Raw genomic sequence first — 26,554 nt, 5'->3', positions numbered from 1 at the left:
TTCTAAGTGCTATTGTGGAAGGAGGAGTGAAGCTGGTGTAAGGAAAAGTCTTCCTGGAAAAAAATAAATTATTGCTAGAAGGAAGAGAAATAAGGTTAAATGGGTAAGGTGAGACCAAATCATGGAAGCATTGAAAAGTCAGCAGAAGAGTATAAGTTTGACCTGGTAGGAACTATTTTAAGTTCTTGAGCAGGTGATTAGTATGACAAGCCTGAAATGACCAATTCTTTGAAATTCATTTTTAAGTGAGTGGCCTATATACAACCAGAGAAAATCACGAAGACCTGAAGAACTACAAAAAGAAAAAAAGAAAATACTGTTTAAGTGACAGGAAAGTGTTGAACTCTGGTTAGCTGTGGAAATGAATTAGCTCAGGAGATGAAGATGTTTAATGTGAAAGTGGCTGCAGGTGGTTCCCTCTGGTGTTGCAATGCCATTCTGCTCAGGATATTACAGTCACACTGAAATATACAGGGTGAAAGGAAATTGACTTCAATAGCCAAATAATTGGGGTAGAGTTGAAAGTTCTTTATATTCTGTTATTCCTCTATTACTTAGTATATAATCTAAAATTCTTGATTTCTTGGTTTTTTCTTATGTTAAGTAGAAATAATTTCTGGCCTGGCTACATGTCAGATGTATTGCAAAATGATAGCTATGTAAGTATTTTGGGAACCAAAGCTAAATATCACTTTAAAATAATTATTTTCATTGGAATATATAAAATCAAAATTTGATATTTATCAAGAAATGTTCAAAAGCACTGGTTCTTACTCATACCTACTTCTGAAATTCTATTGTTTAAGATATCACAGGCCAAATAACCTCTGGAAAATTCCACTCATAAGAGAATTGGAGTGAAAATGGCAAATAACATCTTGGTTTTATTATGAAAAGAGTTTTAAATTTGCTGACCTCCTGCAAAGGTCTCAAGGACCCACAGGAGATTTTAGACCACAGCTTGAGAACTTCAGCCTAAAATACAGGTTATCCCCAAAAGTTGCCATCCATAGGAAAAATGAGAAATCGTAGATGACTGTACCTATATTTATAAAATATTCATTGCAAAATTTTACAAAGAGGTGGCCAGCACATAGAGAATTTTTTGTAAATATTTTGTAAAATTTTGTAATGAGTATATTGGCACATATAGCTCTAATGGTCATTCTATCATTATTTTTTTATTTTACAAATGAGTTTTTCTTTAATCTAACTGAACCATGGTACCACCTCACCTCAAGCAATCATATCTCCTTGAAGCCTGAAGAGACATGAAAGCTCCTTTGAATCAAATAAATGTTTTAAATGACCTGTTAACCACCCATGCAGTGTTTCCACTGCCTCCCTAAATTTGTAACTGAAAAGAGCAGTATTTGATTTTTAAATATACTTTTTAAAATGTTGACTAGATTTTTAAGCAAAGATACATGGTAACTTCTTCATTCTCTTAATTTCTTTCCTCATTCTTAAAACAACCTTGCTTTTCTAGTTTTCTTTTAGACCCATCTTTTTTTCTGTTTTTTCAACTTGGGTCAATATGATACAGAGCTAGAGGGAGGTTAGAAAAGAAAAATGAGGTTCAGTAAAATGAGCAATTAAAGCAGTTCTTGAGTCAAGAGACAAAGCCAGGGGAAGACAGAAAAGACTAATAGCAGAGGGTCCTCCTAGGGCAGCGGTTATCAACCTGTGGGTCGCGACCCCTTTTTAACAATGAAAATACATTGTGGCAGTAGGAGGGTCGAGAACCACTGTCCTAGGGAGAAGCCAAAACAGGGAATATACCTCAGAATAGAACTACTGATAGCCAAATTCAAACTGTAAGGCAGAAATATAAGAATGGTCAATAGGAGGCCAACATATTCTAATAAGGATTCTTTATTTTAATATGCTATTTATGGACATTGTCTGACTCTATGAATATAGTCCTTAAAACATATCCTTGATCCAACTTGTTTTAGGTTTCATGCAAAATAATAGTGTATTTGAAAGTGTTGGATACTAATTTTTTGTTTCTGCATTGAAAATATTCCAATATCAGGAATTGTCCACACATTTATTTCTTCTTTCTTAAAAAAAATTCCAAAGCTAGTGCGGTGCCTGTGGCTCAGTGAGTAAGGCGCCGGCCCCATATGCCGAGGGTGGCGGGTTCAAACCCAGCCCCGGCCAAACTGCAACAAAAAAATAGCCAGGTGTTGTGGCGGGCGCCTGTAGTCCCAGCTGCTCGGGAGGCTGAGGCAAGAGAATCGCGTAAGCCCAAAAGTTAGAGGTTGCTGTGAGCCGTGTGACACCATGGCACTCTACCCAAGGGCAGTACAGTGAGACTCTGTCTCTACAAAAAAAAAAAAAATTCCAAAGCTACTGGATCAAAAATATTCTGATTTTCTTGTATATGGAGGTAGGTAGAGGAGGTAAAATTCACATAACTGAAATTTTCATTATAGTCAGTTACTAATGCTCTTATATACATGATCCATAAACAGCTTTTAAACCTATCCATTTAATCACAGCTCAGGTTAGAAAAGGTTGCCTATGCAGTGTGAGGTCACAGGATGAGCTCCCCCTGAGAGCAGGTGGGAGGCTGGTAGAGGAGTGAACATCAAGAAGCCTCCTAAAGGGAAGCAGTGCACCAGCTGGAAAAACATGACACCAAATGCAATTATCATCATGAAGAGATCTGGGCCCCACCACAGCCAGAGGTTTTGTAAAAAGGGAGGTAAGATGTTAGAGTAAATGAGCCACTTTTGTGCTAGTCCTGAGTGGCACTTATAACACATTTAGGTGTCATAAAAATCAGCCATCAGTGGCTACCCACTGGCCTGCCCTTTTGCATCTAAGCTACAAGTACACATGTAGTCATGAGAAGCATAATCCCAACTTCTAACCATAATTTTCTGAAGACTACTCCATCGCTGAGCAAATTTATCTATTATGACCAATCTATGGAACTTCCATCTCCCTGGCAGATCCTAAAAAGTCATATTTACCTTCTAATGCAGAATGTGAATTCATAATATCACCATAAAACTGGATGAAAATTCAGTCTTACCTAGAATAAATTATAAAATATAGGTTGATGACTAGTTATATAACTTGCCTAAAATACAGAAATATTTCAGCTAAATCACATTTTCCTTAGAACCCATCAGTGAGAACAACAGGTAAGGTCCTGCTCCCCAGCTTTGTAAGATTATTAAGATTACCTTGTCTGATGATGTCTTGGATTTGCATCCGGTTCAGTGTAGGTGGTGAGCAAAAGACATAGCAAGTCAATTAGAGAATAGATAAAACCAGACTGGCCGTGCCAAAACTGGGTGATGGGTACACAGGGTCTCATATACTCTCTACGTCGGTATTTGTTTTAAGTTTCCATAGTAAAAAGTTTAAAAATTATGTTTCAAATTTTGCCCTAGCCTATCTGTTTTGTTTTGTTTTTTTTACTATTTGAAAATCAGTATAGATTGTAAAAATATTACAATTTAAAAAGGATAATAGGGCAGCACGTGTGGTTCAGTATGTAGGGCGCCAGCCCCAGGTACTGAGGGTGGCAGGTTCGAACCCAGCCCTGGCCAAACTGCAACAAAAAAATAGCCAGGCGTTGCAGCGGGCGCCTGTAGTCCCAGCTTCTCAGGAGGCTGAGGCAAGAGAATCGCCTAAGCCCAAGAGCTGGAAGTTGCTGTAAGCTGTACACCATGGCACTCTACCGAGGGCGATAGAGTGAGACTCTGTCTCGAATAAATAAATAAATAAATAAAATAAAAAGGATAATAGAACATAAAGTAGGACTAAACTTTTTAGCAATGCATTATCTTTCCAGACACGCCAATATCAAATATGTTAATAATGCCAATCCATGAATGTAAATTGATCAGTTATCCTAGTAGCTTCAACTGGTCATCAACTTGTTCTTTTTTTTTTTTGAGACAGAGTCTCACTTTGTCTCCCTTGGTAGAGTGCCATGGTGTCATATGTCACAGCAACCTCAAACTCTTAGGCTCAACAGATTCTCTTGCCTCTGCCTCCCAAATAGGACTACAGGCACCCGCCACAAGGCCTGGATTTTTTTTTTCTGAGACGAGGTCTTGCTCTGGCTCAGGCTGGTCTCCAAACTGTGAGCTTAGGCCATCTACCCGCCTCGGCCTCCCAAAGTGCTAGGATTATAGGCATGAGCCACTGTACCCAGCTTTTAGTCATCAACTTTAATTCATAATTTCTCCAGTATTGACTAATTCTGTTACTACCTCACATTTGTGAAAGTGGGAGATGAGAAAAACAACCATAAAACACATTGTACTATTTAACCACCTAGCAGTTGTGATCACTGTGAGAACAGATCCAGTAATAAACCAATGTGAGTAAATAAATACCTTAGAGTTATATGTTCACCTTCTGTGAGTTGAGTGAACTCTGGGAACCAAGACATCATCCAGTCAGATGCTGTCTGCAGTATTTTGCAAAACACCTTGACAAAGTGTTGATGAGCAATTAACTGCCACCTGTAGAAAAAAGAAGCGACGTCATTTCTTCAATGTAGCCACAAAGCCAATATTTCATATTTAAGTACAGTTAAAGTAAAGTACAATTGTGGTATTACTGCTATTATTAGGTAATAAGTCACTCCAAAACTTAGAAGCTTAAAACAACAAACATGTATTATTTTACATCATTTCTGAGGATCAAGAACCCATGAGCAACTTAGGTGGGTGCTTCTGGCCCACAGTCTCTTAAGAAGTTGAAATCAAGGTGTTTACCAGGGCTACTGTCATCTTGAGGCTTAAGTGGGGCTGGAGAATCCACTTTCAAGTTCACTCACAAGGTTGTTAGCCTCACTTCCTCACTATAAGGGTCTTTCTGTAGGCTGCCCTGGTGTCCCCATGACATGACAGCTAGTTTTCCAACAAATAAGTAATCAGACAGAAATGAGAGAAAAAAGAGAATTTAGAGAGAAAGCAGGGTGGTGCCTGTGGCTCAAGGAGTAGGGCGCCGGCCCCATATACCAGGGGTGGCGGGTTCAAGCCTGGCCCCGGCCAAAACTGCAAAAAAAAAAAAAGAGAGAGAAAGCAAATGAGAGAGTATCCATAGTAGAAGTCATGGTCAAAAAAAAAAAGAGAGGGGGCAGTGCCTGTGGCTCAGTGAGTAGGGCACCGGCCCCATATGCCGAGGGTGGCGGGTTCAAACCCGGCCCCGGCCAAACTGCAACAAAAAAATAGCCGGGCGTTGTGTCAGGCGCCTGTAGTCCCAGCTGCTCGGGAGGCTGAGGCAGGAGAATCACGTAAGCCCAAGAGTTAGAGGTTGCTGTGAGCCGTGTGACGCCACGGCACTCTACCCGAGGGCGGTACAGTGAGACTGTCTCTGCAAAAAAAAAAAAAGAGAAAGAAAGCAAATGAGAGAGTATCCATAGTAGAAGTCATGGTCAAAAAAAAAAAGAGAAAGAAAGCAAATGAGAGAGTATCCATAGTAGAAGTCATGGTCATTTGTACATTAAGTATTCTAGTCTTGAAAGTCAAATACCATCATTTCTGTCTATCCAACCAACTCCATAGCATACTATGAGAGGAGAAAACCCAAGGATGTGAAACCGGGAGGGACCATTTTGGAGACTGGGTACTACATGTTGAATAAAAGAAAATAAATAACTCCTAAATATTAGAAATAAGAGGTAAAAATAGATTTTCAGCCTTCTGAGTGGCTAAGGCTGCTAAATGCATGCCCAGGTAAAAAAAAAAATTTTTTTTTTGTACAGAAAGGTTCTTGCTATGTTACCCAAGCTGATCTCCAACTCCTGAGCTCAAGCAATACTCCTACTTCAGCCTCTCAAAGTGCTGGTATTACAGGCATAAGCAGCCATGCCTGGCCACAGAGATGGTCTTTAAAGAAGTATAGTTGGACTTCAATCCATCTGGGATAGTTTTGTTACTAAAGCCAAAGAAAGGAAGCCAAACAATTACTTGCAATCATTTAAAACCTTCAAAATGCTTTAGTGCTATAGATCTCCATGTAGGAGCAGAGGACCATTATCAAGCACTCAAGCCATGGGCTTGCTGGGCTTATTTATATTCATATCAGTAATGATGGCTGCTAAATTCAGTGTTATCCTCCTCATTCCCAAATGGGGTTATAAGTGGCACTGCCAACGCTTAGTTCCTAGTTTCTAGTCCAGTTCCTGGTCAACTTCAGTCAACTTGGCACAAATGCTCTAGCTAGGCTTTTTTATTGATTCTTAACCTTGACCATCCCAACCAAGGAGTCATGGTAGAAAAAAAAGGAAATACAATATATGGTTTCTGCCTTCAGTAACCCTAAAATCTCAATTCAGGAAGAACACAATTTCCCTTACCCACAAGTGGAGGCCTTGGAAAAAACATGAAAAACTTAATACACTAACAGACTTTAGAAATCCCTAGGCCTCATTTATATGGAACAAATGTATTACGCTTCAGTCTTTTTCTCTGTGTTCATCTCTAAAACCACACTGAAATAGTAACTTCCAGCACCAGTGCTTTGAAAAATATTTTGGGGTTTCCTACCATACTTTCAGAATGCAAGTCCATCAGTGTAGAATAAAATCTAACTTTGCTTACAACCTCACCCTGATAATAGTAATTGGTGAAGGTAAACCAGTGAAGTAGTAGATAAATTTCATAGTCAACCAGGAGGATCATATTTATTCAGCTATGTGCAGGTCAAATTATAATAATAAAGCATACAATATTTATTATTGTTTAAGTATTAGAAGGTAGATGTTGTCTCCTCAAAAATAGGAACTAATACTCAAAGTTGCCCTAAAATTGTAAACTATGCAAACTGGAGAAATTATTTCAGGATAGAAGAAAGGAAGGGGAAAGATGAGTGACCTCTTTTAACTTTCAGAATAACTATTGTAAGAGGCAATAGTCTTTCTAATAATTTTACTCAGTGGTAAAAGAGAAATTTAATCATTCATTTTTGTAGTTGGTAGGATAATAAATTAGCTCTCTTTAGTGGAAAGAGTTTGATGCATTTGTCCACTCATTCTGAGTCTAATTGTCACTATCAATCATCATCTCTGCCCAACTCAATAGTACTCTCAATATCCTATAACTGTGAGGTGTATATTCCTTTAGGAGTCATTGATGTTATCAGAACATGCAGAATTATGGTGTCATCAGGTATTTTCTTCTTGTCAAGATAATTCATTGGTAATCTTCAAAGGAAATGTTTTGGTACTGCTCTAAAAGATAAAATACCTGTACAACATCCCCCTCAAAATTAAAATGGGGCAGCACACGTAGCTCAGTGGGTAGGCACTGGCCACATACACCAAAGCTGGCAGGTTCAAACCAGCCCTGGCCAGCTAAAACAACAATGACAATTGCAACAACAACAACAACAAAAGCCAGGCATTGTGGCGAGTGCCTGTAGTCCCAGCTACATGGGAGGCTGAGGCAAGGGAATTACTTCAGCTCAAGAGTTTGAGGTTGCTGTGATCTGTGACACCACAGCACTCTACCCAGGGCAATAGCTTGAGATTCTGTCTCAAAAAAGAATAATAATAAAAAAAATTAAAATGAGAATTATTTTATCCCTGAACAAAGAAACAGTTTTGGATCAAGAGATTCTCCCATCTGGCTCATTCTTTATGAATTATCATATTTACATGGCCAAAATTTCTTTTTATGTTCACTTTAGCAGAAACTTTTCCCAGGTAAAGAAATTATAGTTGATCATAGCAATAGATCTAATTCCTTTTTCATATTTATATTTGAGGAACTCCCATAGACTAGCTTAGCCTTAACTATACATAGAAGTTTGTTCTGTGATGTGTACCTGAGTGTGTGTGTATGTGAGAGAAAGAGAGAGAGAGGTAGAGGGCAGTGATGGGAGGGTAGGAAGTTAATCTTGTTTTATACAAGCATATAGTAGAAAACTCAAAATACTCCAGGCCATATCTCACCAAAGAAAAAATGTCAGATTCTTTCCTAATGGTTCAAATCCATATGTCTCATATGGGCTTGATATTTCCTTATATTGTGGATATTTATGTATATATGTATATCTCCCCTAAACTATGATAAACTCCTAGAGGAAAAGAACTGTATTTTCGACAACTGTGTTACTTACATAATCTCCACAGGGTGCAATTACAGGTACTTAGTGCATGTCTGTGGTGGAAAGGAATCGCAACAGGTGAGGAGGTAGGCTGGTAGGCATGCTAGCTTTTTAAAATGTAATTGATCAACCTCTAGGTCAGTGATTCTCAATCTTGGTTCTTTATTTGAATCACTAAGGATTTTATTATATTAAAATAGCAATCCCATACTTAACACCTAATATATTCAAATCTCTAAGGTGGAAGGATAAGGTCTTGGCATCAATATACATATTTTAAAAGTTCCCCCGGTGATTCAAAGTTCCCCAAAACAGCAGCAATAGCATCACTGGGAATCTGTGTAAGTACTCAGACCCTACCCCAGATCTACTAAGCCAGAAATCTGGGGACGGGATCTAGCAATCTATGTTTGAACAAAGCCTTCATATGATTTTGATGGGCATTAAAGTTTAAGAACTACTGCTCTAAAATGTTAATAAAAGTTGAATAGGAGCTAGTATGTCCATATGAAAAAGGGAATATAATGAATTTGATGTTTTTATGATGGCAGGTAACAGAATCATTGCAAAGACAGGCTAAAAAAAAAAAAATAAAACCTGTACAAAGAGGCTTTAAAAAAATAAGAAAGATCTTGAAAAGAATAATTGGTAATCAGGATGAATTACCAAAGAGTAACATGAAGGATGTCTTTATTTTATAGGGACAAGATAAGAAAAAAACAAATACGAAAAGAGATGAGAGCTAAAGTGGATATAAATGTTAACAAAAAAGCATTCTTCAATTATACACACTTAAGGAAAAGAGAGGAAGATCCTATACACATTTACACACAGGGAAGGAAAAAATGATCACAATCAATCATGTAAAGGTAATTGCTTTTCTTTTTTAAATGGATTCTGGGTGGTGATTGTTTTAGCCCCAAATTGTATAAAATAATTTGGTTAGGTAAAACAGCTAGTTTTGATGAAGAAGAGTAGGAAGCTAGATGCATTGGGTCAGGGATGGAAATGGCTGCTGTGTATTATTAATTACTGGATATATTTAGCAAAGGCCTGATAGTGTACACCTCATACTCTTAGAGAGTGGGAAAAACCTCCTACTCTCACAGAAACAACTCAAAGCTGTACGTCAGAAGACCTGGATTATAGTTCAGGCTGGGTGCCCGTAGCTTAGTAGTTAGGGTGCCGACCACATGCTCCCGGCTGGTGGGTTCAAATCCAGCTGGGGCCTGCTAAACAAAAAAAAAAAAAAAGGAAAGAAGGAAAAAAGCCAGCGTTTATGGTGGAAGCCTATAGTCCCAGCTACTAGGGAGGTTGAGGCAAGAGAATGGCTTGAGCCCAAGAGTTGGAGGTTGCTGTGAGCTGTGACATCATAGCACTCTACTGAGGGTGACAAAGTGAGACTCTGTCTCAATAAAAAAAAAAAGAAGCCCTGGATTATAGTTCTGATTGTGCCACTTAAAACCTCAGGCAAAGGGTGGCGCCTGTGGCTCAAGGAGTAGGGCACCGGTCCCATATGCCAGAGGTGGCGGGTTCAAACCCAGCCCCGGCCAAAAAACAAACAAAAAAAAAACCTCAGGCAAAACCTTTGCCTCACTTTGTTCATTTCTTTACCTTGTTCACCTTTACAGTGGAGATCTTAATTCTCATTCATCTTGGGCAATGTTGTCAGGGTGAAATGGAATAATACAGATAAAAGCATTGTTCAAAGTTAAGAATACTGTAAAAATATCAGTATTCCTAAGTACATGTCATTTGTCATTCTGTCCTACACCTTCGAAAATAAAAGCTCCTGAAAATAGCCAAAAGTAAATCTAATACCTAATAGGAGAAAGAATAGAAAGGACAACCCCAATTTAACTTGTTTTTGACATACATAAAAATACTAAAATAAATCAATAATGTATTCTTAACCCTCTAGGAAAGTATCAAATCCTGGCTCAGATAGCAATTAATATAGCTTCCTGAAGAGAAATGACATCAAATAAGTTCATTTCATGACATGATAACAAGCTACTCATATAAGGGGTAAATAACAGGTAAGTTTGCTTCAGCAACAGTTTAAATGTTCACAAATATTTAATATGATCAGAGCAAACTAATAAAGCTTTATGCCCTATTTCTCATTCCCTGTCTCAGTCCATGGCTAATAACTATTCATCAGTTTAGGCAAAGCTTTTGGCTTTTGCTTTAAGTTAAGAGTGTTAGGGTATCTAAAGTGATAAATAGGAAATGAAAATAAAATTTTTTAAAGTTAAAAATACAGTTGTAGGCGGCGCCTGTGGCTCAGTGAGCAGGGCGCCGGCCCCATATGCCGAGGGTGGCGGGTTCAAACCCAGCCCCGGCCAAACTGCAACAAAAAAATAGCCGGGCGTTGTGGCGGGCCCTGTAGTCCCAGCTACTCGGGAGGCTGAGGCAAGAGAATCGCGTAAACCCAAGAGTTAGAGGTTGCTGTGAGCCGTGTAACTACCGGCTGTACTACCCACTCTACCGAGGGCAGTACAGTGAGACTCTGTCTCTACCAAAAAAAAAAAAAAATACAGTTGTAAAGCATTTTATATATTTACACACACACACACACACACCAAGAAACCAAGTATAATACAGCAGAAAGAACTCTTTACACTAAGAATCAGGATTCGTCACACTTGCACACGAAAGATGAAACACAACTATAGCCTAGGATAGAGGAGGGAGAGGGGAAGGGAGGGGGTGGGTCGATAGAGGGAGGGTTAGTAGGGGGACCACACCTGTGAAGCATATTGCAAGTACGCGTTGGATCTATCAGGTGTAGAACACAAATGTCTTAATGCTGTAATTGGGTAAATGAGGTGAAGGCTGTGTTGATTAGTAGGATGTAAGCACTCTAATTTGTACAAATAATCAACACATTGAATCCCATAATGGCATAAATGTATTCATAATCTATGTACCAATGACTTAATAAAAAATAAATAAATAAATAGCGGGGGGTGGGGGGAAGAATCAGGATTCGTGTGTTCTACCCAAGAACTAGTTAAGTGACCAGACTTTTGTTGTTGTTGTTGTTATTGACACAGAGTCTTGCTATGTCACCCTTGGTAGAGTGTCGAGGTATCACATCTCACAGCAACCTCAAACTCTTGAGCTTAAGTGATTCTCTTGCCTCAGCCTCCCAAGTGCCTGAGACTACAGGCATCCAACACAATGCCCGGCTATTTTTTGTTGCAGTTCTCCTGGTTGTTTAGCTGGCCCGGGCCAGGTTCGAACCCACTCCCCTCGGTATGTGGCTGGCGCTGTTAACCACTGTGCTACAGGCGCCCAGCCAATTGACCAGACTTTTGTTTAGTAGCTGTACATCTGGTTATGGTGTGGTGCTCTACCGAAAATTGGTCCTACCCCAAACAACAAGAGAACATTTCCCAGATGCCTACAGAATATCCTGAACTTTCTGTACTTTTCTCTTGAGGAGATAGAAAAGAAGAATACTGATTTCAAAAATCTGCCATTTTGAAAAAAGATGGAGACTTTACATCTTTTGTATTAATCCGGATAGAGTTGGAGAACATTCTGCTTAGTAAAGTATCACAAGAATGGAAAATCAAGTATCCAGGTACTCAATACTAATATGAAACCAGTAGACTAACAAATACACACTCATACAAGAGAAAAACGCAATTAAACTCAAATTGGGGGCAGGGGGAGGAGGGAGGAGTATTGTTGTGCTCTTACCTAAAAGACACAATGTAAAGGTATATGGCACACCTCCTTGGCGAGGGGCACAATGTAAAGGTATATGGCACACCTCCTTGGTGAGGGGCACAACTCTAACTTGGGCTTTACTTAACAAATGCAAACAATGTAACCTAATTGTCTGTACCTTCATGCTAAACTAAAATTAAAAAAAAAATCCATTTAAGCTGTAAAATATATAGATCAATGTTACGGTGTATGGCACACATCTTAGAGGCAGGACAGAATTATAAGAGGGCTTTACTTAACAAATGCAAACTCAGCTTCAGCGCCTGTGGCTCAAGTGGCTAAGGTGCCAGCCACATACACCTGAACTGGCGGGTTGGAATCCATCCAGGACCGCCAAACAACAACAATGATGGCTGAAAAAAAATAACCGGACGTTCTGGCAGGCGCCTGTAGTCCCAGCTACTTGGGAGGCAGAGGCAGGAGAATTGCTTTAGCCCAGGAGTTGGAGGTTGCTGTGAGCTGTGATGCCATAGCCTCTACCCAGGGCGACAGCTTGAGGCTCTGTCTCAAAAAAAAAAGAAAGAAAGAAAATGTTTGGGCGGCGCCTGTAGCTCAAAGGAGTAGGGCACCGGCCCCATATGCTGGAGGTGGCGGGTTCAAACCCAGCCCAGCAAAAAAAAAAAAAAATGCAAACTCTAATTTGTTGTACCCTAAATTAATCTGAAACAATTTAAAAAAGAATGTATCTATCTGTACCTATATATATGGATATAGATGGGGAAGCCTCAATCTAGCCAAATCTCCAAAGTGTCAGACTCTTTTTTTGTTTATGTTGCATTATCTATACAGATACATCTATAAAGCTTTGGCAGACTCTTTTTGTTTATGTTGCAATATCTGTATAGATATTGAGGCTTCCCAATGTAACTGCCCTGGGGACAGGGCATGTTTCTGGTTCTGATGTCAAATTAATTTGGAAACCACTTCCCACTGTAACCCTGAACCTTTGAGAAGTCACCTTGCCCATTAGTTTTTTAAAAGTTCTGAAAATTCTGTATAACCTTGTATAATATAGTATGCTCACCCACAGAGTGATTTTCTCCTAACACCTATTTCTATAACTTTAAGATATTTGGCTTAAATTACATATAGGATCCTACAGAGCAAGTGCTCTGTAGGGATAGAAATCACCAAGGTCAGCACCCAAAGGTAAGTGATGATTCATGAATCATTCTGTGAATGGTGACCCTAAGTGGTCAGTCTGAAGCTTAAGTTATTAACTGTCTTTTTTAACGTCCCTCCCAGATGTCATGGGAGCATGTTCTGAATATTTGAAGATTATACTTAGCTAAATCCATATGATAAAAACTTTTCATATTAGCTAGAAGGTAAGTTCAGACAGTAGGGCAAAAAGTAAACCTTTTTTTTTTTGCAGTATTTGGCTGGGGTCAGGTTTGAACCCGCCACCTCCAGTATATGGAGCCAGTGCCCTACTCCTTTGGGCCAGAGATGCCACCTAAATCTTTTTTTTCTAATTAAGTCATATCTGTGTACATTAATGCAATTATGGAGTACAATGTGCCGGTTTTATATACAATTTGATATACCTTCATCAAACTGGTTAACATAGCCTTTACCACATTTTCTTGGTTATTGTGTTAAGACATTTATAGTCTTTTTTTTTTTTCTGCCATAGAATATTCTGTGCTATGCCATGAAGAGGTAGGTTACCATTGATTTCTTTATTCATTCACCCATCAAAAGTTTTCAAGCAACTTCTGTATGCCAGGTACTGTGCCAGGCAAAGGATACAAAGAGATATATGCCTGTCCTTCTTGTGGAATAGACAGACAAGTACGATATGATAAGGACTAGATAGAAGTATAACCAGGTGCTTAGAGATACCCAGAGGAGACACTTGAAATCAGACTGGAAGTAGTAAGGAACATCAGTGTCCAGAGTGTGTTTCCCAGAGCACTAGTCCTATAAGAGTCTCCACGAAAAAAAAGAAAGTTCAATAATCTAATAAATGTGGATACCCTTGACACTGTCACTCCTCTCCCAAAAAAATCACACAGCCCATTAGCACACTACCGCCTAAGAAGAGTCCTGCAGTGAAGAAACCTGTGGGAAATAGCTATTAAAAAGTAAGTTCCCAATTGTTAGGAGAAAAATGGTGAGGATAGGTGGATGGTTAAGGTCACTGGAAGACTACAGGAGAAGAACTAAGGGCCAGGGCCAAGGACAAGGAGAATATCCACATTCAAGGGTAAAATGGAAAAGGAGTAGCCCATGAGGGAGATGGAAATGAACTGGCTGGGGATATAGAAAGAAATCCAAAACAAAGCAGAAAAATGGGTGGAGGAGTTGGCCACAAACGTCAGAGCGCCACATGAAGACATTGGCGTGTCCACTGGAATTGGCAATCAAGAAGTTATTAGGGAAATTGGTGAGAGTGTTATCAGGGGATGTTGGGAGGGACAGGGATTGCAGTGGATTGAGGCTGTGAGGAAGTGAAGATAGTAATACAGACTGGCCTTTTGAGGAATTTAGGTATGAAAAGATGAAAGTAACATTGGCAGGACAGAGAGGTGGTGTTGAAGAAAAGTTATTTCTTCTTTTTTTCTTTTTTAAATTTTTATTTTTTATTAAATCATAAACACATAGATCATGTATACATTAATGCATTTATAGGGTACAATGTGCTGATCTCATATAGAATTAGGAATGCTTCCATCACAGTGGTTAATATATATCTCATCTCGTTTACTTGGTTATTGTGTTAAGACATTTCTACTCTATACTAATAGACCCGACATGTACCCTTGCATTATGCACCATAGGTGTGATCCCACCATTCACTCTCCCTCGATCTGACCTCCCTCCCCCCCCGAAAGTTATTTTACAATGAGGAGACTTGACATTCTTTATGTGCTGAGGGGAAAAAGATATAGAGAAGAAAGAGGAATTCAAGGAAAGAGTGCTTGAAAAGATTAGATAACTGAGAAGATGGAAGGAGGACAGATAAATGACAGCAAAGTAGAAATAGACACAGACAGAAAAATGGTGATCTTTTCTGCTGGGCAGGACAAAAAGAAAAAAGAAAGCTATAGCTGGTGAGAGAGAGAGTTATTAGAAATAACATTAATTAACATTCTTTTTTTTTTTTAATTTTTTTGTAGAGACTGAGTCTCACTTTACTGCCCTTGGTAGAGTGCCATGACATTATGCGGCTCACAGCAACCTCCAGCTCTTGGGCAACCTCCATTCTCTTGCCTCAGCCTCTCGAGCAGCCAGGACTACAGGCGCCTGCCACAACACCCAGCTATTTTTTGTTGTTGTTGCAGTTTGGCCAGGGCTGGGTTTGAACCTGCCACCCTTGGCATATGGGGCCGGCACCCTACTCACTGAGCCACAGGCGTCGCCCGACCCTGGAACGCTTTCTTACCAAGAGATAAAGCACCCACACAGCATGTGTCAAACTTACCACCTTGTGTAGAAATACCTTGAGGTGTTTCAGACTCTATGAGTATTCCTGTGTTCTGCTGAAGCATGTTGTGTCAGTGACCCTCAGACATGACTCAGCTTTCAGTGTTCCCTACTACATGGGTGAGTATGGAGGTCCTTCCCCTGTGACATGAGAGGGGTACATGTAGGCAAATTGCCACACGTGGGCTCCTGAGAGAGATGCACTAGCCATTGGGGACTGAGGCACACACTATGGAAGATGATTTTGCTCTGTCTCTTCTCTATTTAAGTAAACTGTTGTTTCCTCTATTGCTGGACTGCATGTGTTTGTTTTCCTTGGTAACTCTATGTCAAGAACCCTAGGACGGTGCCCATAGTTCAGTGAGTAGGTCGCCGGCCACATGCACCAGGGCAGGTGGGTTGGAACCCAGCCCCCGCCTGCTAAAAACAAAAAAATAGCCAGATGTTGTTGCAAGTGCCTGTAATCCCAGCTACTTGAGAGGCTGAGGCAAGAGAATCACTTAAACCCAAGAGTTTGAGATTGCTGTGAGCTGTGACGCCATGGTACTCTACCGATGGCAACACAGTGAGACTCTGTCTCAATAAAAAAAAATAAAAGATGCAATGGGAAGAAGTGGAGTCCATAGTGCACAGTCTTCTACTCAACACATAGGTTGAATCCTAACAGTAGCCCTGTAGGGTAGGCACTAATATTATACCCCTTCTCCAGCTGAGAAACGAGAAGTAGGTCTCATGGAGTCAAGTCAAGTAAAGAAAGATCTCTCTTGGTAGGGAGCTCTTCCTACCAAAAATTGGTGTTCTCAATCTTTCCAACTGAAGTAGGAGGCAAAACTGTTCCTGAGAGTGAGAAGGGAGGTGGCAAGGAAGGGCATCTGAGACATGGAGCACTCACGATTGGAAAAGCTGCAAAGAATAATGAGAAGGCACCCTAAGGAAAGACACATTTGAAAGCCGAGCTACATGGGAGGCTGAGGCAAGAGATTCACCTAAGCCCAAGAGCTGGAGGTTGCTGTGAGCTGTGATGCCACAGCACTCTACAGAGGGCGGCGCCTGTGGCTCAAGGAGTAGGGCGCCGGTCCCATATGCCAGAGGTGGTGGGTTCAAACCCAGCCCTGGCCAAAAAAAAAAAAGAAAGAAAGAAAACCTAGCTAAAATTAAAGGGCATACTTTAGTAGAGACTTCAATTTCTATGGTTGGTGATGCCCCACCCCCCTAGATAGAGAAAAGACAGGATGACACCTGCAGGCTCTTTGAGAAGAGGAGCAACATAATCAACAGTAACCGCCAGTGTACACAAGGCGATTGATCCCAGGTGCTCTACTATCAATAAAAGCAAAGGGCTGCCAGGATATAGAAGACAGAGATTCATTCTGTTTGAGGGGATTGGAGAAATCTGAAGGTATAGGGGAAATTTACACTATGTCTTGCATTATAAAATTTGAGCAGTTCTCAAGCCTAATCTACTAAGAAATGAATTAACAGAGCACAAAAGGAAGAACATGTTTGGGGAGAAAAATGTAAGTTCAGTTTTCAAATATATTGATTTTTAGATGCCTACAGTTAAACTGCTTAGAAATGTTTGGATTTGAAAGTTATCACCAACAGGTAATAGTTCAAGCTTTAAGTTGCTGGCCCACAGAGAGAGCAAAAAACATCAGAAATCAATCTCACAATCTCATCATAAACAAGGGAAAAAAAACAATATGGCCACTTGACATAAGATCAGAGTAATACAGTAGTATCACTTGGCACCAGAGCAGAGTTCTCAGGCAGTGAAACCAAGACAGAAGAGGAAGAAATCCTGGGATACCCTTAGGATATGGAGTGGGTAGAGAGTTACAGATGTAGGTAGCCCTTTGGAGTGATTAGAAGATTGTGTAAGGCTGCAGACCCAACCCCCAGCAGCAAACTGCTCCCAGGCTATGGCCTGTTAAGAACCTGACCGCACAGCAGGAGATGAGCAGCTGTGAGGAGTGAAGCTTCAGCTGTATTTGCAGGCGCTCCCCATTGCTTGCATCTCCACGCAAGCTCTGCCTCCCGTCAGATCAGTGGGAACAAAGAGGCTTTAGATCAGTGGTTCTCAACCTGTAGGTCGTGACCCCTTTGGAGGTTGAATGACCCGTACACAGGGGTCGCCTAAGACCATCCTGCATATCAGATATTTACATTATGATTCATAACTAGCAAAATTACAGTTATGAAGTAGCAACAAAAATAATTTCATGGTTAGGGGTCACCACAACATGAGGAACTGTATTAAAGGGTCACAGCATTAGGAAGGTTGAGAACCACTGCATTAGATTCTCACAGGAGTGGAAACCATATTGTAAATAGTACATGTAAGGGATCTACCTTGTGTGCTCCTTATGAAAATTGAATGTCTAATGATCCAAGGAGGAGCTGAGGACATAGCAGCAGACTTTGGGTGTTGCTGTCTCCCATCACCTCCAGATGTGATGGCAGGAAAACAAGCTCAGGGCTCCCACTGATTCTGCATTATAGTGAGTTGTATAATTATCTCAGTATATATTACAGTGTAATAATAATAGAAATAAAAGTGCCCAATGAATGTAATGCACTTGAGTCATCCCAAAACCATCCCCCACACTGTTCATGAAAAAATCGTCTTCTAAGTAACAGTCCGTGGTACCAAAAAAGGTTGGGAACTGCTGGCATAAGGGACCTATGAAGGATTTAAGATTAAGCAAGGGACATAGCACTTGGGGGAGCTGCAAACACAAAGTTCACCTTTGTTCTTCCTTTCACAAACTTGCCTACATCCAGCTTTGCAGGAGATTATAGTAAAAATATTCTAGGTTCAATAACAATGTCAAGAAGAGTAGGCAAGTTTCTGAGCAACCAATACTATTTCCGAACCTCTCTATTATCATCATTGCACTTGTTCGCACAATTGTTCCTCTGCTCCGCCAGATGTTGTGTCATAAATCCCTCTTTGCTCCCAAAATTTATTTTAAAGGTAAAGAAACCCAAAAGTTATAAACCTGTAAAAGAAATTTATATTGTTTAGTAGAAAATTCCAAATTCTGTGTATGTTTGGGTCTAGTTAAATCCCGGGCTACATCTAAAATTCAAATGAGACCCCACTCAGAATAGCTCATGTCACAAAGTCCCAAAGTTGCAGATGCTGGCATGGATGTGGACAGAGGGGAACACTTTTACAGTGCCAGTGGGACTGCAAACTAATACAGCCTCTTTGGAAATAAGTATGGAGAATTCTCAAAGAACTCAAATTATGCCTCCCATTTGATCTCACAATACCATTTCTAAGATATATCCAGAAAAAAAAAAAATCATTCTATCATAAAGACATTTGTACTAGATTATTTTTCACAGCTTAATTTACAATTGTCAAAATGTGTGAATAACCTAAATGCCCACCAACCCAAGAATAGATTAACAAACTGTGGTATATGTATACTATGCAATACTATTGAGCCATAAAAAAGATGGAGACTTTACATCTTTTGTATTAACCTGGATGGAGTTGAAACATTCTCCTCAGTAAAGTATCACAAGAATGGAAAAGCAAATATCCAATATACTCAATACTAATATGAAGCCAGTAAATGATCTAACACAAATCCATATAAGAGAAAAACTCAATTCAATTCAAGTTGGGGGGAGGGGAATAAAAGAAGGGGAGGGGGGATGGGAGGGGATTGGTGTGCTCCCACTTAATGGGCACAATGTAAAGGTATATGGCACACCTTTTGGGTGTGGGACACAACCACAAGAGGAACTCTACCTAACAAATGTAAATACTGTAATCTAGTTTTTAGGCCCTGGAAGTAGGACTAGGCAAAAGCCACCCCAACCATATCTGCCAAGTGTACAAAGAATTGCTAGTTAGGAACCACCTTCCTTACCTACATTCATATTTACCCATGTATGTAAACTTTTTTTATTAGATACCACTTATAACAAATAAGTTATGATGATCCAATTTCAATACTATCCGAAAAAACTCAGCTACCAGAACTCCTAGGTTCCAGTTCCAAACTTACTATTAGCTACCTGTACTATGGTAGGCAGGACAACCTCTTAAACCCTTATTTCTTCATCTGAAAAATAGGAAAAGTAACAGCTTCCCTCTTACTTCACACAGTGGTGCTGGAAATCAAACTAGATAGATGTTAGATGGGAATATTCTTTCATAAGATGACTATCATGATACAAAAATAAGATATTGTTATAATATTTTCAGTGTAGTAGAATAAGTGTTATTATTAGTAAAAGTAGCAAATATCAGTAGTTTGCTGTGGCATAATCCATGAAGTCTACGTCTCATGGCATAATCCATGAAGTCTATGTACCAGGACTTTAGTGAGATTAAAAAGCCATCCATTTGATGTATCGCTATGTTCAACAACAGTCAAGGAGAGAGACAGTGGGATAGGATGGTTTATTTTTAAAGGGTGGGGGAGAAAGGAGAGAAGCAAAGGAAAAGGAAGAAGAAGGGAAAGAAGGAGGAAGGGAGACAATGCATTTGGAAAGCAAGAGGCAAAGGGAAGTGATTAAAGTAGGGAGAGTGAAGAAGGAAAGTCCTCCTTCACTGGCTGCCTTTGTCCTCCGACAACCCCCTCTCTGAGAGTTACTAAGATAGGGTCCCAGAGGGATCTTCTGCAAGAAACCGTTGAAATCCTTAACTGAAACTAACCTATTCCATCATTTTGTGGATAGGTTCTGATCCTCACATGGCCCCTGGAGAGTAAGATGCCAAGGAAAGCAGTTTTGATGGCAAAAATAAATAGCGCTGGGACCATCTAGTTGCAGGAAAAGAAGCAGGGCTCCCTCTGATTCTGCATTATGGTGAGTTTTATAATTATTTCATTCATATTACAATGTAATAATAATAGAAATAAAGTGCACAATAAATGTAATGTGCTTGAATCATCCCAAAACCATCCCCCCCCCACCCCCCAGCAATGGAAAAATTGTCTTCTATGAAACGGGTCCCTGGTGCCAAAAGGTTGGGGAATGCTGACCTACACTATTAAATTCAAAAACTGTCAATGAGCAAACTGGCACAATTTCTTGGGAACTTAATGGTTACTATGTGGGCATAACCAAAGGGTAGCAAAAAATGTGCAATTTGAAAGGTTGTTATTTTGATTGGCAGCATCAGGGAACTGGCATGGTGATGGTGGTTGGAGTTCAGAGAAAGAGAAGGAAGCTGAAAGGCAAGAACACATAAATGCATAGGATAATAATTAAGATAGTCACATTTTTAGGGCGGCGCCTGTGGCTCAGTGAGTAGGGCGCCGGCCCCATATGCCAAGGGTGGCGGGTTCAAACCCAGCCTCGGCCAAACTGCAACCAAAAAATAGCCGGGCGTTGTGGCGGGCGCCTATAGTCCCAGCTGCTTGGGAAGCTGAGGCAAGAGAATCACGTAAGCCCAAGAGCTAGATGTTGCTGTGAGCTGTGTGATGTCATGGCACTCTACCCAAGGGCGGTACAGTGAGGCTCTGTCTCTACGAGAGAAAAAAAAAAAAAAAGTCACATTTTCTATATTTGCTCTGTTTTGAAAGAGAGTTTAAATTTTATGGGATTTCATTAGAACTTTTTTTTCTTTGTGGATGCAGAAAAACAGCGCAAAACATACTCAAGCTGACTTACAGAAGAGTAAAACTCATTCCTTTGTTTTCTCTCTCTCACAACACACACATCATCAATAGTTGCTGAGGTTTATTTTTTATTTTTTATCTCCTGTACAAAACTAGAATTATTCTCCTTTTTATGTGTTTTAGAAGGTGATTTAGTTGAGGGCGGTGCCTGTGGCTCAGTGAGTAGGGCGCCGGCCCCATATACCGAGGGTGGCGGGTTCAAACCCATCCCCAGCCAAACTGCAACCAAAAAATAGCCGGGCGTTGTGGCGGGCGCCTGTAGTCCCAGCTGCTCGGGAGGCTGAGGCAGGAGAATCACATAAGCCCAAGAGCTGGAGTTTGCTGTGAGCCGTGTGACGCCACGGCACTCTACCGAGGGCCGGTACAGTGAGACTCTGTCTCTACAAAAAAAAAAAAAAAAAAAGATGATTTAGTTGGAATCTGAAGGAAATTATCTTACCAACCTTTTACCTGCCAAACGAAGTAAAACGTCTACCCCGATGATTATACTTCCTTGTTGTCCTGAATTATGTAGTTAAGTGAGGAGAGTTTAAAAAATATATATAGGGCGGCGCCTGTGGCTCAGCGAGTAGGGCGCCGGCCCCATATACCGAGGGTGGCGGGTTCAAACCTGGCCCCGGCTGAACTGCAACAACAACAACAAAAAAAAATAGCTGGGCGTTGTGGCTGGCGCCTGTAGTCCCAGCTACTCAGGAGGCTGAGGCAAGAGAATCGCTTCAGCCCAGGAGTTGGAGGTTGCTGTGAGCTGTGTGACGCCACGGCACTCTACCGAGGGCCATAAAGTGAGACTCTGTCTCTACAAAAAAAATAAAAAATATAAAAAATATATATACAGGGTGGCCATAAATTTCCTGTGCTATTTTAAATTGCCCATGAACTGTATGGCCACACTATGTATGTGTGTGTGCATATGTGTGAAAATCAATAGATTGGTGAGGAAACTAGGCTGCACATTAACAGAGAGTCAAAAGACATTGGACTGAGAATGAAAAGGGGACTAAACTGGTGTTAGCTGCAAAACCAGCAATCATTTCAGACAAAACTCAGCTCTTTCAGCTGAAAATATGGGAAGTGGAGTGGCACAAATGAATGTCCTCACAAAGTTATGATTTAATAAAAAACAATTAAAAATAAATAAATAAACAAAAGAGAATCCTCCTTGACTGTCCCAATAGCTACAATACCATTAATATGCCCTTAATCCTGTTTAATGGGAGCCTCCTGCTTCATTTGATGCAAATGAAGACAGGATTCTTTCAAACAGTATAAATAAGAGGAGATTTTATATACATATACACATATGTGAGTGTATGTGTGTGTATTTTTTAGTATACATAAACTATGGATACTACATAATGTCCTTTTCTGATTATAAAGTAATTATATAATTAAAATTTTTTAATGAGAAAAAATTAAAATTAAAATTAAAAATTAATTAAAAATTAAAATTAATTAATTTTTATTTAAAATAAAATATTAAAAAATATTTTAAATTTAAAATTTTAATTAATTGATTGAATTAACTAAAAAATTAAAATTTTAAAGATGGTCACTGTAGAAAAAATTTTAAATACTAAAAAAGGTAAAGAAGAAAATAAAAAGTTTATCATTTTGCCACCCAGAGAGATATGTTGATTTATTGTATTTCTTCCTAGTATGTTTGCTTTAATGCTACACTATCTTTGCTTAATATAATAAAAATACTCTCATTTAGTGCTTTTTGTGCTGCTAGACAGGAAATGAATAAACAATACAAAAAATAAAAGAGAGAAACAATATTGCATCCAGTTGAACTGTGGGAAGCTGTACCAAGCATCACAACTAAATATTCAAAGAAAGCAAGCAGTTGTGAGAAATCAGCCCAGTGCTGTGGAAAGAATACACGGAAGACTCTGTCCTAGTATTGTCTTTTTTTTTTTTTTAAACAGAGTCTCACTATGTCGCCCTGAGTAGTTGTCATGTAGAGTTCAATGGCGTCACAGCTCATAGCTACCTCAAACCCTTAGGCTTAAGTGATTCTCTTGCCTCAGCCTCCCAAGTAGCTGGGACTACAGGCACCTGCCACAACACCCAGCCACCCTTTGGTTGTAGTTGTCATTGTTATTTGGCAGTCCAGGCTGGGTTCAACAACCCCACCAGCTCTGATGTATGTGGCTGGCGCCCTAGCCACTAGCTACAGGTGCTGAGCCAGTCTCACTATGAGGCCCTAGGTAAAGTGCCGTGGCATCATAGCTTACAGCAACCTCAAACTCTTGGGCTTTTAAGTGATTCTCTTGCCTCAGCCTCCTGAATAGCTGGGACTACAAGTGCCCACAACAATGCCTGGCTGTTTTTTTTGGTTGCAGTTGTCATGTTTGTTTAGCAGCCCTGGGCCGGGTTCAAACCTGCCAGCCTCGGTGTATGTGGCTGGCGCCTTATTCACTGAGCTATTGGTGCAGAGCCAGTACTGTTTTATTGTTACTTGTCCATGACCTTGGGAAAATCCATTTTCCTTTTGTAAGCTTCATGTTCTTCATCTCAAAAGTAAGGGACAGCAGCTTGGCAGTTACACAGACATTATAAGTTTTTTCCTGTGCTGAAGACCAAGAATGACAGGCAGAAGCTTCTAATCTTATCCTAGTGGGTTTGGCAACTTAGAAATGAAAATATAGGTAAAATGTGGTACACTCACTGAAGCTTAGCAAAAGATAATTTGCACATTCTTGTCTTAGTAAACAAAATGCTACCAAAGTTCCTCAAACTCTGAAATTCTATAATTTAATGTCACCAGATGTCAAATGTATCTTTAAAATACCCTAAACCAGTGTTTATCATTATTATGTTGAAAGGAGGGGGGTGGGGCCTTGGTGTGTGTCACACTTTATGGGGGCAAGACATGATTGCAAGAGGGACTTTACCTAACTATTGCAATCAGTGTAACCTGGCTTATTGTACCCTCAATGAATCCCCAACAATAAAAAAAAAAAAAGAAAGAAAGAAAGTAATCAGTAAATTCATTCAGGATACAGGAGAACCCCACTTTTTTTTTTTTTTGTAAAGACAGAGTCTCACTGTACCGCCCTTGGGTAGAGTGCCGTGTGACGCCAGCAACCTCTAACTCTTGGGCTTAGGCGATTCTCTTGCCTCAGCCTTCCGAGCAGCTGGGACTACAGGCACCCACCACAACGCCCGGCTATTTTTTTTTGTTGTTGTTGCAGTTTGGCTGGGGCTGGGTTTGAACCCGCCACCCTCGGCATATGGGGCCAGCGCCCTACTCACTGAGCCACAGGCGCCGCCAGAACCCCACTTTCAAAGTGAACAGAGACCAGAGCTGGATGTTTCTGTTGATTCAATTCTCCCTTTATATTCCAAAATACCAAAGGCCAAGTTTTGGCAAAGCTGAGCAGTAAAACCTTTCTCTTTCTGATTCTTCTTTTTCCAACTATTTCTACCCTAATCCAGAAATTCAACAACTTTGAACTTTCTCTTCCATTTCCAGTGAAAAATTAGAAAGTGGTAGATATCAGTGATTTACATCTTAGGGTGTTTCTCCCAAGGATATCTGTATTAAAGTTTTATATCTAATTAATTAATAAATGTTTTTTGTCCCCATTGAAGGAATTTTATGTATCACAGTGCATAGGTAGAGAAGGTACATTTAGAAAGTAAGATAAGCACCGGCCCCATATACGGGAGGTGGCGGGTTCAAACCCAGCCCTGGCCAAAAAAAAAAAATTGCAAAAAGAAAAAAATAATAAGAAAGTAAGATAAGAGAACTTTCTTAGATTCCTTAAATTCATAGAAGATTTGAAGAGCCTTTAAATTCTGGAGCAATGAGGATTATGTACTAATCTGGGTCATATTCCAAATTTCACTGAAGACCTCTTTCTCTCCCGGCTTTTCAGCTACATTTGAACATAGTTTTAATTTTTGAACAACTTACAGAAAAATTACCCCAATTACTATAAGCCCTAAATAAAATATAATATCAAAGAATCATTTAAGAATTAGATGAGGGAATTATTTGCTTGGTTTCTGTTTTTTTTAGCAGGGATAAAAGAAATTAGGAAAGCTATCTCAATTTAACTGAATTACAAATTGAATTAGTAATTAATAATATTTTTTCTAGATCAGTGCTGTCCAACAGAACTTCCATGATTATGGAAATGTTCTATAATTGCTATCCTGTGGGTAAACACAAGCCCCAGATGGCTATTGAGCGCTTGAAATGCAAGGTCGGACAATTAAGTTCTTGAACTCATCCTAGAAAAATTGCTTTAAAGAGTGGACTAGGTGCTGGCATCAGTGCATATTTTCCCAGGGGAGGACTTTGAAAGGGATCCCAATGATATTCAGCAATGAGGTATGTAGCACCTTTTCTAAGGCGAGTTTGTGAACTTAATTGTCTGATCTTGTATGGTTCTTGAGATTCAGAAACTGAATTTTAAATTTTTATCAATTTTATGCATTTAAATCTAGTCACATATGGGCAATGAATACCATATTCGCACAGTTCTGGATGATTCTATGTGAAAGCTGTTTGGGTCCAAAATATATTATCTGACCCAGAAAAGGGACCCTCAGCCAGATAGGGTGACTATGTCTTTAGAAGCCTAGATCTGTCGTAATTATATTAATTACTAAGACAGCAGGCTTAATTAACCAACCAGAAAATCTATAGACTTGCTATGGGAACCCTATTGGAGAAAATCCTATTTGGGATACCTCTGAAAAATCCCCTATGACCAAAGACACCCTGAAATTACATTTTTTCTAATGGAATTAGGAAACTCTGACTATTGTCCATTGTTCTTAAGCAAGGCATTTGGGGCCCTTCCAAGAAGTAGCTTGAATATCTGTTATGAGAAAAGAGAATTATACAGTATCTAAAGGCCCATTGTTGAAAATTTTTTCAATAACTATGTTTTTATCTAAAGGTTCTTTGTCAAAAATCTCTCCTTGAGATTATGCTTGCTAGCTCTTCTGATATGTTTCTATTTAAAAAATATATGAGAGAAAAGCTTTTCCACCATGTTTCAAGTAAGGTAAGAATATTATGATGAGGGCGGCGCCTGTGGCTCAGTCGGTAAGGCGCTGGCCCCATATACCGAGGGTGGCGGGTTCAAATCCAGCCCCGGCCAAACTGCAACCAAAAAATAGCCGGGCGAGGGCAGCGCCTGTGGCTCAGTCGGTAAGGCACCAGCCCCATATACAGAGGGTAGTGGGTTTAAACCCTGCCCCGGCAGAACTGCAACAAAAAAATAGCCGGGCATTGTGGCGGGCGCCTGTAGTCCCAGCTACTTGGGAGGCTAAGGCAAGAGAATCGCTTAAGCCCAGGAGTTGGAGGTTGCTGTGAGCTGTGTGATGCCATGGCACTCTACCGAGGGCCATAAAGTGAAACTCTGTCTCTACAAAAAAAAAAAAAAAAATAGCCGGGCGTTGTGGCGGGCGCCTGTAGTCCCAGCTGCTCGGGAGGCTGAGGCAAGAGAATCGCTTAAGCCCAGGAGTTGGAGGTTGCTGTGAGCTGTGTGAGGCCACGGCACTCTACCGAGGGCCATAAAGTGAGACTCTGTCTCTACAAAAAAAAAAAAAAAAAAAGAATATTATGATGAAATGTTACCACTGACCCTTAGTTTGTACCCTGATTGAAACATTAGGGGCTAAACATTGCCCCT

The 26,554-nt window shown here is 40.0% G+C and overlaps 1 long non-coding RNA gene across 1 annotated transcript in view; it reads left to right on the top strand.

Moving 5' to 3' along the window:
• The window catches only part of LOC128590195 (uncharacterized), a 119,983-nt gene that overhangs the window by 9,732 nt on the left and 83,697 nt on the right, over window positions 1–26,554 (top strand). The window contains exon 2 of the long non-coding RNA XR_008381239.1: window positions 19,957–20,085. This is a non-coding gene — a long non-coding RNA (uncharacterized LOC128590195). The remainder of the gene's footprint in view (window positions 1–19,956; window positions 20,086–26,554) is intronic.

Source organism: Nycticebus coucang, chromosome 7, assembly GCF_027406575.1.
Source record: "Nycticebus coucang isolate mNycCou1 chromosome 7, mNycCou1.pri, whole genome shotgun sequence".
Taxonomy (NCBI): domain Eukaryota; kingdom Metazoa; phylum Chordata; class Mammalia; order Primates; family Lorisidae; genus Nycticebus; species Nycticebus coucang.
The sequence above is the reverse complement of the archived record's forward strand: the minus strand, read 5'-3'. Positions and strand labels throughout refer to the sequence as shown.